At 41.8% G+C, this 10,328-nt stretch overlaps 1 pseudogene; it reads left to right on the forward strand.

Moving 5' to 3' along the window:
* Window positions 1-8,174: 8,174 nt before the first annotated feature.
* Window positions 8,175-8,292, forward strand: LOC124614360 (annotated as a pseudogene).
* Window positions 8,293-10,328: the final 2,036 nt, after the last annotated feature.

The raw sequence follows: 10,328 nt of genomic DNA on the forward strand, positions 1-10,328 counted from the left end.
AAGTTCATAGTAACTGACGGAAAGTCATCGAGTAGAAGTAATGTCTGGCGTTCTCCTAGGAATGTTACAGGCCCTCTTCTGTTCCTGATCTGCAAAAACAACAACATAGGAGACACTCTGAGCAGCCCTGTTAGATTTTTTTTGCAGTTAATGCTGTCATTCACCATCTTGTAAAGCCATCAGTCGATCAAAAGCAATTGCAAAATTAGACAAGAAATCGGAGTGTTGCGAAAAATGACAATTGACTATAAATAATTAAAAGTGTGAAGTCATCCACATGATTACTATGAGAACTCCGCTAAATTTAGGTTATACAATAAATCACACAAATCTGAGGGCTGTAAACTAATGAGAACTCCGCTAAATTTAGGTTATACAATAAATCACACAAATCTGAGGGCTGTAAACTAAACTAAATATTTAGGGATTACAATTACGAATAACTTAAATTGGAACGATCGCATAGATAATGTTGTGACTGAGATTTATTGGCAGAACGCTTAGAAAATGGAGTAGTTCTACTGAAGAGACTGCTTACACCACACTTGTCTGCCCTTTTCTGGAGTATTGCTACGCGGTGTGGGATCCGCATGAAATGGGATTGACGAAGGGCATCGAAAAGGTTCAAAGAAGAGTGAGTGCCACGGACGTGATACGTGATTTGGGTGATAATAATTAAAGCAAAGCATTTTTCGTTGCATCAGGATCTTCACGCAAAATTTCCTCCTCCCTTAGCGAAAATATTCTGTTGGCGCCCACCTACATAGGGAGAAAGGATCATCGTGATAAAAGAAGAGAAATCGGAGCTCGCAAAAAAAAAAAAAAAAAAAAAAAATAGTTTCTCATTTTTCCCGCGCGCCGTTGGAAAGTGGAACGGTAGAGAAATAGCTTGCAAGAGGTTCGATGAACCCTCTGCCAGGCACGTAATTGTGAATTACAGATTAATCATGTAGATGTAGTGATGGAGGGATAAAATTTCATCAGCTAGACATAAACGTCAATAGGATTCGTCGAGAGGTGACAGCGGAACTAAAACTAGCTTCATAGTCGTAAGTGAATACTTTTCAACTAATCCAGTTTATAAATGAAAAAGACAATATTTTTATACGTTAAACAGGACGAAGCTTGCTGAGTTCACCGGTTCTCAGCTTATAAGACCATCTTAAGACTTTAACTGACTCGGCGTCAAAGAAGTTGCACTACTCGTAGACAACAATGGAAAAGCTGGTTGAACATGAACGCAGCTGGAGGTTACAGAATTAAGAGTCCACGTTTGCTGAGCATGTACTGAGCGAGGGCCACAGTCCCATGTCCTCCACTTAGCAAACAAAGACCAAAAATTCAACCTGTTTGAAGCTCTGGAAATCAACGAACACCGAGCCCATTGTCCTGATTTAATATTAAGTGACTGGGCACAGCTCAATACTTCGCCTCTTATAGACTTCACTTAATTCACACAGTTTCTTAATGCTTCCCACACTGTCTGCTCCATTCTACTCCTTCATTTTACTGTATTTTATTGTGTGTCTATGTACTCTATTGTTACAGTTTTCATTTCTAACTTTTACTGTCTCTGTATTACCTTCCATAAGTAATACGGAATTACAGAATATAAAATTCTTTATTTCTATTTTCAGCAGCTAATTTTCTTTTGTTCGATTTGTTAATTTAATGTAAATGATTATGTAGGCACTGTTTTTCGAGTTTAGTGTTAATTTTTGTTCTTGGTTTGCTCTTTAAATATAAATATACATTAATTGCACCACCACTGCACTGTCAAAGACGATGTTTACTGTGTGCTCGTCCCCCACTTTAGATGAGTAATATCTTTTCCAGAGTTTTTTTACAAATTCTTTAATTAGCTCTGTAAAATATACATAGTATTGTGTTTTTCGTGTTCTACCAAGAAACCACGGAAGAATCAGTTGAGGCAGATCGGGAGAGGAACACAACTCTTGACCATTCAGTGGAGCGGCAGAGTCGTGTAGACATTGTAAGGACATGATCAACAGCAAGGAAAGTGTTTGCTTGCGTATTAATTACGCAACCCGGCCTTGACCACAGTTCCTCAGAAAATTACAACGCGCTACCAGTGACTAGCAGGAAAGTCTCCTCAGTGCAGTCAACTGTGGACGAAAACTGGTAGCCACGCTGCTACAAGACTAACGTCTTCGCTACATCAAACGGTTCGCTGCTTCTGCTTCGTTGCAACTGCTTCTATTCGGAGAGCAGGAAATTCACTTTCACATGAAACTGTTAAACACAGTGGTAGCTGATCTGTGAAGGTCACCCAGAAATTAAGTTCCCGTAGTTAGCTGGAAATGCAGCGTGTACGTGAGAGCTACGACGTAATAATCAGAAAGGACAGCCTGAGAAGTCTCGACTGCTATCGATAGCGCTGCAGCAGACTGAAAAGCGCGGCTCTTATTGTTTCACACGCCGACAACGTGAGTCGGTCTGCCATAAAGTTTCTTAATGCACAAAACGCCGATCTAAATTCGGCACAGGCCGAGGTCGTGAGCAAACAGATGGCGCAACGCTGGTGTAGGCAATTTTCTGAAGGTCCAGTTTTCCGAAGGTCGTCAAAGTGTCCATATTAAAGAAGGCCACGGACGACAGTTCCTCCACGAACCTGCGGCAGCTCATTATAAACATCTATTTTTTTCTATTTACTGCTAATTACGAGGTATGATCAAAAAGTAACGGGAATTTTTTAATATTACGAACTTTATACATCCGACTTTCAATTTTATTTAATCATGTTGATACGCATGTTGGTGATGTATGTTTGATTTTCATATGTTTCGAATACTTAGTTTATAGTTAACAGTCGACAAGGTTATACGTGTTTTCGAGTGCTCGGCGAATTTTTGCTTTTGAGAAACATGAATCAAAGAATTTGCGTTAAGTCTTGCTTGAAAATGGAATAAAGTGCAACACGGCATTCGAAAAGTGGCTGTGGCTTTTGGCGAATCTGCTATTAGTAAGACAAGAGTTTAAGTATGGTATAAAGGTTTCAAAGAGGGTCGAGAAGACTTTGAACAGTTCTTATCGCATTTATTATTGTTAAAATACCGCCAACCGGTTTCAACCCGACGTAGGGGTCATCTTCTGGGCGTTTACACCATTGGTCGACTGCTGGTGGTGTTACTCCTGTCTATATAACGGCAGGAAACTATAGTTAACAATAATATATGAGATTAAGACTGTTCTGGAATTATTGATCATCTATAGGAATCAACATGGATTCTGTAAACAACGATCATGTAAAAACCGGTTCGCTCTGTTCGTCCACTAGACCTAGAAGGCAGTAGATGCCATCATCCAGATTGACGCCGCTTTCTTTGACTTCCGGAGAGCGTTCGATACAGTTCCGCACTGTTGTCTAATGAACAAAATTCGAACGCAGGGAATTTCAGGCTAGCTTTATGATTGGATTGAAGAGTTCCTAACAAGTAGAACACATCGGGCCTACACCACGGGCAGGTTACAGGACCATCACTTTTCACAGAATACTGTAAATGACCTTGGAGACAACGTCGGATTTTCCATGAGGTTGTTCGCTGATGACGCTGTGACGCTGTTGTATGATAACGCGGTTGCTTACCAAGCAATGGAAGCTGTGACATCTATTAAATATCTGATAATCTTCGAAAGAAGCAATGTTAAGTGGAATGGCCACATAAAACAAATCGCAGAAAAGGCAGAGGCCAGACTAAGATTCATTGTGAGAATCTTCAGGAAGTGTAATCCACCCACGGAAGAAGTAGCTTACGAAATCCTCATTCGACCGACACTTCAGTATCGTCCGTCATTCTGGGATCCGTACCAAAAAGTATTGACGAGGAATAGAAAAAATTCAAAGAAGAGCAGCGCGTTTCGCCATCGGAGATGCTAAGTCAGCTCCAGTGGCAGACGTTACAAGAGTGGTGTTGTGTATCACTCTGCGGTTTACTATTCAGATTCCGTGAGCATACTATCCTAGAACAGTCAACCAATATAGTGGTTTATTGTAGATAGCCACGAAGGTAAAATTATGCAGATGTAAGTTTACCGAATTCTTACCAGCAATTGTTGTTCCGCGTAATATTCGGGAGAGGAAGAGGAAAAAAATGGGGAGGGGGTTGAAATGGTTCAAATGGCTCTGAGCACTATGGGACTTAACTTCTAAGGTCATCAGTCCCCTGGAACTACTTAAACCTAACTAACCTAAGGACATCATACACATCCATGCCCGAGGCAGGATTCGAACCTGCGACCGTAGCGGTTCCAGACTGTAGCTCCTAGAACCGCTCGGCCACCCCGGCCGGCTGGGTAGGAGGAGTGACATGGGTACAAGAAGTACCTTCCACCAAAGACCAATACGCGGCTTACGGAGTACATCGTAGATGTAGAATTAAACGTTATTTGAAAGTTGATGTTATAAGGAAGTGAAGGAAGGAAAGGTTTAACGTCCCGTCGACGCCGAGGTCATGAGAGACTGAGCATAAGCTTGGACCGTGTCAAGAATGGGGAAGGAATTGGCAGTGCCCTATCAGAGGAATCATCCCGGCATTTTCCTGAAGCGACTTAGGGAAATCACGGAAAACCCAAATCTGGATGGCCAGTTGGGGCCTGAACCGTCGTCCTCCCAAATGCGCCTCCAGTGTGCTAACCACTGTGCCACCTCGCTTAGATGTCATTACCTGGATTTGAGAATCGCTCGGTTTGTCAACTAGTGATTTTTAATTTCAGTGTCTCTTCTATATTTCTCGGAGCAAAAAATGGTTGAATTAAAGCACCTAATTCACTACAAAATTCGTAATTTGTCATCTGAGATGTCGCAGTGATCACCAGGGCACCTTAGGGCCAGATCTGATAAATGTGTAGCAACTAATGTTTTCATGTTATTGGTTTTGAATACGAGCACTTGAAAATTATATTAGTCCTGTTGCCACCAGTAAAATATTTTATTCGATTCTTTTTTCAATAGTGTGGGGTTTTTACTACAGTTCCATGTTTCTGTGTACGTTGTATTTCACCCGACTGGCGATACTTAACACATGTCAAAACTACAAAGTCGGAGGTGGTTCTATTTTCACGTTACTCCGTATAGGGACAACCCTCCTTCTACCCCCACTCATCTGAACTGGGAGACCCTGATGTTTCTTAGGTCTGAGAAAGGCATATGCACACAACATCCATTACGTAATACCTAGAACGCATATGGTATTGAAACCGACCCGGTCGACAACTGCTTCGCTTACCCTAAAACAACTGAATTAATTATTCGGATTTTAAATTTCAAAAATTCCTTCATTATTGGGACCAACAAGTAGGTGTCTTCGTGTGGGGAACAAATTGTTAAAAAAACCTGACTTCTCATATACTAGTCTGTAAAATTATGTGAGCAGCATGTCTTTCATGGTGGAAGTTTTCTCGATTTTCTTACTGCATGAGGTTTGATTGGGAAGTAAAGCTTTTCCAGCACTGTTTCGTTCGTCGCCGTCAGAAGCTAATTGTCATAATTGATACCGGACATGGGGAAAATTTCAACGAAGATTGTCTCCTCAATAACAAGAATTCCATTATTCCATGCCATTCAGCTCCACGCTTACAAATAACTGAAGATGTTAAATCTCATTTTGGTTATGAATCATGGACAACCGTCATGGTAGCGTATATTCTTGGGGAGGACTGTTTTCTACGATCTTCGAGGAAAAGAAAGACGCTTTAAAACATAGGTTGTCTTAATCACCCATTTCTCTCTATCACCTTTTACAGTAGAGTGTTCAGCCCTCTCGCTATATATAAGATACGTATGCGTGGGAAGATTCATACTCACGCAAATCCCTCCAATATATGAATTACTTTGTTTGATTCTTTATTTGCTAATAGCGTTTAAATCATTCAATTCTATGCTTACTATAACGTATGTACTCCGCCACTTGCTGCACCTGAATTGTACGTAAATGTCCCTCATGAAATATCACGTTCTCCGATTGAAAAGAAGATTGGCTGGCAGAGACTCAGACAGTAGACTCGTTTCCAGAGACATTTTACGACCGCTTCTCGCTATGCGCAGAAACTTGGGAACTAGTTAATAAGTTGGGCCCGATAAGACTGCCAACTTTAAACGTCGGTTAACTTTTAAAAGTTAAGATTTTATCTGACACTTAAAGAAACTTCGTAACCTGCTGCTAGATCGATGTTGTCTTTTGTAATTGGAGTGGGAATTATGAAATCTAAAAAGAAAAAGGAAAATGTGGTGGCTTTCCATGCACAAACATCGAACGCAGAACTTGCCGTCGTGAGTGACAAGGAAGCTCGAAACTTATAATGAGTGCCTATGCTGTAAGCCACCCTGAAGTCCAAGATTTACAGAGCCTGTTGAGACCGCAAGAACTGTCTAGTAGAACTATATACAGCGTGTGTCATAATGAATAGCGTAAACGCCTACAGTTGAAAGTATACCGTAAGAGCTATGCGCACTTACTTGGTGTAAACTATGTGTTTCGCGGTAGCGAACATTAGTTTGACGTAAACGATGTTTCGCGGTAGCGAACATAAAAAATTGCTCACAGTTCTTTCGGTATGCACTTTGGAGCCCACGTTTACTAGCCATTTTTTTCTTGTTTTGGTCACTATAATGTTTGGAGAAGATTAAGAACAACACTTTTTTAAACGAGAAAAATGTCATAGTGCACCTTACCAGCGCCGGAGTTCATGAAGGTTTTGAAGACTGTGTTCAAACTGCCGTGTGATGAATATTGTTTTAGAGATGTTCCTGGAAATATTGTTCATATAAATTAGTGCACCACTGGTTCAGCCGGCTGGTGTGGTCGTGCGGTTCTAAGCGCTTCAGTTTGGAACCGCGTGACTGCTACGGTCGCAGGTTCGAATCCTGCCTCGGGCATGGATGAGTGTGATGTCCTTAGGTTAGTTAGGTTTAAGTAGTTCTAAGTTCTAGGGGACTGATGACCTCCGAAATTAAGTCCCATAGTGCTCAGAGCCAACCAACCACTGGTTCAGCGTGTTAATGATTGTCTAACACGCTCAAAACAACTAGTTGTTTACGAAAAATGGCTGCAGCTTCAGCCAAACGGACTGAACAGTTCGCATATTGCGAGGTTTATAAGTTTCTCTTTGATCTGGTCTAAGGTATCGGGTTTCACGAAAACGGCCATCAAGTCGTCGAAATTTGACATGATTTGGGAACCTCCTCCCTGGAAATCGTTCTACATACAGGTTGTTTGCAGATGACGCTGTCGTTTATCGACTAGTAAAGTCATCAGAAGATCAAAACAAATTGCAAAAGGAGTTAGAAAAATATCCGTATGGCGCGAAAATTGGCAATTGACTCTAAATAACGAAAAGTGCGAGGTCGTCCACATTAGTGCTAAAAGGAATCCGTGAAACTTCGGTTACACGATAAATCAGTCAAATCTAAAGGCCGTAAATGCAACTTAATACCTAGGGATTACAATTACGAACAACTTATTGGATGGAACACACAGAAAATGTTGTGGGGAATGCTAAACAAAGGCTGCGTTTTATTGGCAGGACACTTAGAAAATGTAACACGTCTACTAAGGAGAGTGTCACTGAATTTATACAGGATTTGGGGTGGACATCACTAAAACAAAGGCTGCATTTTATTGGCAGGACACTTAGAAAATGCAACAGGCCTACTACGGAGAGTGTCACTGAAATTATACAGGATTTGGGATGGACATCACTAAAACAAAGGCGTTTTTCTTTGCGGAGGAATCTTCTCACGAAATTCCAATCACCAGCTTTCTCCTCTGAATGTGAAAATATTTTGTTGACGCCGACCTAAATGGGGAGAAACGATCACCACGATAAAATAAGGGAAATCAGAGCTCTCGTGGAAAGATATAGGTGCTCGTTCTTTCCGCGTGCTATACGTGATTGGAATAATAGAGAATTGTGAAGGTGGTTCGATGAACCTTCTACCAGGCACTTAATTGTGATTTTCAGAGTATCCTTGTAGATGTAGATACAGGCGCTTTGCTGCTCGACTGTTGCATCATGCCTCCCAATAAATGAGATACATGTCAGCTAACTCGGGTACAGTGTAATCAGCCGTTAAGAATCTGTAACCATCAGGAGAAACTTTCATGTAAATACAACCTGTTGTTGTTGTTGTTGTTGTTATTGTTGTTGTTGTTGTTGCCAACAGCCTTGCCGCAGTGGTAACGCCGGTTCCCATCAGGCCACCGAAGTTAAGCGCTGTCGGGTTGGGCTAGCACTTGGATGGGTGACCATCCGGTCTGCCGAGCGCTGTTGGCAAGCGGGGCACTCAGCCCTTGTGAGGCAAACTGAGGAACAACTCGATTGAAAAGTAGCGGCTCCGGTCTCGGAAACTGACATGCGGCCGGGAGAGCGATGTGCCAACCACATGCCCCTCCATATCCGCATCCAGTAGCTCCTATGGGCTGAGGGTGACACGGCGGGCGGTCGGTACCGTTGGCCTTCATGGCCTGTTCGGGAGGGTTTTGGTTTTTAGTTTTTTGTTGTTGTGGTCTTCAGTCCTAAGACTGGTTTGATGCAGCTCTCCATGCTTCTCTATCCTGTGCAAACCCCTTCATCTCCGAATAACTACAGCAGCCTAAATCCTTCTGACTCTACTTAATGTATTCATCTCTTGGTCTTCCTCCACGATTTTTGCGCCCAACACTTCCCTCCAGTATTAAATTGGTGATACCTTGATGTCTCAGAAAGTATCCTATCAACCGATCCCTTCTAATAGTCAAGTTGTGCCACACATTTCTTTTCCCCCCATCTAATCCTCAGCATTCCTCTGTAGCAGCCCATTTCAAAAGCTTCTGTTCCATACTTATCAAATCTGTTTATCGTCCATGTTTCATTACCGTACATGGCTACGCTTCAGACTAATACCTTCAGAAAAGACTTGCTAACATTTATTTGATGTTAGCAAATTTCTCTTCTACATTTTGTATCCTCTCTACTTTGGCCACCATCAGTTATTTTGCTGCCCAATCAGCAAAACTCATCTACTACTTTCAGTGCTTCGTTTCCCAATGTAATTTCCTCAGCATCATCTGATTTAATTCGACTTCATACCATTACCCTTGTTTTGCTTTTGTTGATGTTCGTCGTATATCCTCATTTGGAGACACTGTCCATTCCATTCAACACCTCTTTGAAGTCTTTTGCTTTCTCTGACAGAATTACAATGTCATCGGAAAACCTCAAAGTTTTTATTTCTTCTCCCTGAACTCCTACTCCGCATTTTTCTTTGGTTTCCTTCACTGCTTGCTCAATGTACAGATCGAATAACATCGTGGATGGGCTACAACCCAGCCTCACCACTGTTTCCCTTTCATGTCCGTAGACTCTTACAACTGTCGTGTTGTTTCTGTAAAAGTTGTAAATAGCCTTTCACTCCCTGTATTTTACCCTTGCTACTTTCAGAATTTCAAAGAGAATATTCCAATTTACATTGTAAAAAGCTTTCTCTCAGTGTGCAAATGCTATAAGCGAAGATTTGCCTTTCATTATCTGTCTTCTAAGGTAAGTATTTGTTATGTCACTGGTTTTGTGGCACCCTAAGACCATCTCATCTTGACTGCTGTCACACTAGATGTACACGGCACGCTGTCCACGCTTTCGGTGTGTTCTCTTGCTAAGACATTGTGTCTACAATACAGAGCGCACGCTTACTGTCAGGATGTTCGCAGTACGGTCGCAGGTTCGAATGCTGCCTCGGGCATGGATGTTTGTGATGTCCTTAGGTTAGTTAGGTTTAACTAGTTCTAAGTTCCAGAGGACTAATGACCTCAGCAGTTGAGTCCCATAGTGCTCAGAGCCATTTGATCAATTTTTTTGTTCGCAGGATAAGGAGAAGCAAGCCCGACAGACCCTGTCTCACTCCATTCTCAATCACTGCTTCTCTTTCATACCTCTCGACTCGTAACTGTCGTCTGATTTGTGTACAAGTTGTGAATAGCCTTTCGCTCCCTGAATTTGAAAGAGGGTATTCCAGTCAACATAACACAAACAACAATAATGTAACTTTTTATCCAGCAACGTGGAAACTGCTAACAGGAATCAAAACTTACCCTTCCTGGCAGTGAGACGTAACTATTGCGAATCAAATTCCAACGTCAACATATTGCATATGAAGCAGCCAAAACAACTGTGAACGCTGGCCCGAGGGAAGCCAGTCACGAACACCATAAAGATCTCTGGCAAAGAAACGCTGAACCCATAAAATTGGGGCCACATAACAAAATTGTTTCTTTTTATCTCCTCTAAAAACTCTACAGAATTTCGTATACGTAGTTGTTTTACGTCCTGTATTA

The sequence above is a fragment of the Schistocerca americana genome, chromosome 4 (genome assembly GCF_021461395.2).
Source record: "Schistocerca americana isolate TAMUIC-IGC-003095 chromosome 4, iqSchAmer2.1, whole genome shotgun sequence".
NCBI classification, from domain to species: Eukaryota; Metazoa; Arthropoda; class Insecta; order Orthoptera; family Acrididae; genus Schistocerca; species Schistocerca americana.